The following is a 2,446-nucleotide window of genomic DNA, read 5'->3' as shown; positions in this document are numbered from 1 at the left end:
TGAGGCTCACCTTCGCCCTTATCCCCTGCCTTTTGGTGGTGTTAGCGTTTCCCCAAACCCCACCAAGCGGTAAGACCATGCTGCTTTTTTTTTTAACGTCCGTTGTTTCGAAGTTCTAAACTGGTGGAAGGCGTGCTCAAACACGCAAAGCTCAGAAGAGAATGGCATTCTGACACGCTCGTTTCTGCGTGGTGTCATTCTCCTGCAATTGGAGTTAATTATATATTTAACAAGGTAGGTTTACGCCAGACAGCGTCTTGTCGTAACAGGCTTCGCGATGTCTCGCGGCCTGTTTCTCCAATCCGCGCCTGGCGTACCTACCTTGGCCTGCGGCGCTGGCCTGCCTTTGGCAGGCATTGGCTTGTCCGTCGGCGGTTACTTGTTGCATGCGGGGGGGCTCCCCCCCCCAGCCCCCCCTCAAATATAGATAGAGTTGCTTCATCTACAGAGAACACGATCTTGACCCTCGTAACTTATTTACTTGTGGGGGCGGGGGGGCTCCGCCCCCCAGACCCCCCTTTCTTCACGACAGAAGTGATCTGCCTGCAGAAAACTCGATTTTTCGCCGTTTTTTTTTTTTTTTCGGCTATAAAAACTGAACCAGTTGAGCTAGGACAGTGAAATTTCGCGTGTGGCGAGCCAAGAACATACCTACTAAGCCTGCAAAATCTCAGCCAGATCGGCCGAGCCGTTCAGGAGGAGTAGTGTACACACACAGACAGACAGACAGACAGACGGACAGACAGACAGACAGACAAAACTTTTCAACCGCACTGGAGTAACAGGCTTCGCTATCGCTCAGCCAATTATGGGGGAAGAAGGCATCAGTTCGGTAATACCGTCAAAGCGGCCAATATGGACGACGGTTGGTAATATGGACCACCCTTCGCCATCCTTGGCATTCTTCACCTCTGTGATCGGTGCTGCCGCCTAGCTGAGGCCTCAGAAACACTATCCGGCACTAGCAACCGAATTTCTATGTACCGTGGCTGAAATAGTGCCAGCCGTTCGCGTAGTCGCAATATACGTACATTCACTGAGAATGAAAGAGTCATGATCATGACTAAAATTATGGGTGAGGAATTCTTTATTACCCAATTTGGACGAGGAAATTTTCCTCGCCCAAATTTGGGTGAGGAAAGTTTCCTCACCCAAATTTGGGTCATAGTACTATGGTGCTATTTGGGAGCTGATACACCCTTCCTCCCCCAAAATTGGGCGAGGAAGCTTTTCTTCCCCAAATTGGGCGAGGAAACATTCCTCGCCCAAATTTGGGTGAGAAAGTAAACCTCGCCCAAAATTGGGTATTGATCATGACTTTTTCATTCTCAGTGAATTCGCGTAATAGTTGGGTCACTCCATCCGTATTAGTTCGCGTACAAGCAGGGATCCTTAAATTACCTCAAAAGGGCATCATAACGTCATCGTACGAGTCAAAGTTATGACCCTTCACATCTAAATTCTTTTCAAAAGGATAAGTTTTTTTTCTTGTGTCTCGAATTTGTATGGAGATACTTTAAGAAGTACTTGCAAAAGTCCGTACCCTTAACCTGTAGCGAACATTGTTTTATGTTACGTTATGGAAGAGGTGCTGCGGTGTTAGTTAAATGTTACGTTAAGGATCCCTGCGTACAAGTACAGTTATAGGGAAAATTCTCAGATTTTGTTTTTAGGGTTTTTTGGGTTGTTTTGAGCAGGTTTTAAAACCCCGGTTATTTTGAGACGTAGTGGTTGTAATAGATCTTTCGCCCGCCAGTAACTGCATATCGGGTTTACTTTCAGAATGATCCGCTCGCAGTGCCGTGGTCAAGCAAGCAGGGTCTCCTCAAGAGCTGCATCGCTTCCTCCCAGGCCGTCACACACTTCCCCCAGAATGTAGTCAACGACTACAACAACTGCCACACCGCCCTGCTGCGAAGCTACGCCAACCGCCGCCAGACGCTGCTCCTGACCGGCTACGTGTCGGGCATGATCGAGTGCGGCAGGGCCACCGCCTCCTGGCAGCTCGGCTCTTTGGTTGGCGACGTCATGCTTTGCGTGGCTCTGGCCATGGCCGCCGGCTAACAATCCGATACTTGGCAACCTCATTCCGTGGCCATACTTCTCAGGCTTACCCTGTGGCGGTGGGCTTTTCTTCAAATTGTTAAATAAATGAATAATTTGTAAAAGTTTTGGGCCCTACTTAGGTATATATATATATATATGAAAGGATGCGCCGAATGTGTTCCCCAACGGGTTTATTGACAGACTCTCTGAGGTACAAGGGGGCTGTTGCCAAGGCGACAACAGGGAAGGACCGCGTACAATGCGCATGCGCGAGCGAGGGGAGGAATGTGCTGCCAACTTTATAACACTACCCCCTTCTTTTAAAGACGGAGGTTGCAGCAGAATTTAAAGAATTTAGCGATCAATGAATTTAGAGAGGCGGTATATATATATACCACTT

General features: G+C 48.4%; 1 long non-coding RNA gene across 1 annotated transcript; it reads left to right on the top strand.

Annotated features, from left to right (window-relative positions):
• Positions 1-2,171, top strand: LOC117650863. Its single transcript, XR_004588067.1, has 2 exons — positions 1-69; positions 1,783-2,171. It is a non-coding gene; the product is annotated as an uncharacterized LOC117650863 (long non-coding RNA).
• Positions 2,172-2,446: the final 275 nt, after the last annotated feature.

Source organism: Thrips palmi, unplaced genomic scaffold (assembly GCF_012932325.1).
Source record: "Thrips palmi isolate BJ-2018 unplaced genomic scaffold, TpBJ-2018v1 HiC_scaffold_5, whole genome shotgun sequence".
NCBI lineage: Eukaryota > Metazoa > Arthropoda > Insecta > Thysanoptera > Thripidae > Thrips > Thrips palmi.
Note: the sequence above shows the minus strand (reverse complement) of the source record. Positions and strands in the feature narration are given on the sequence as shown.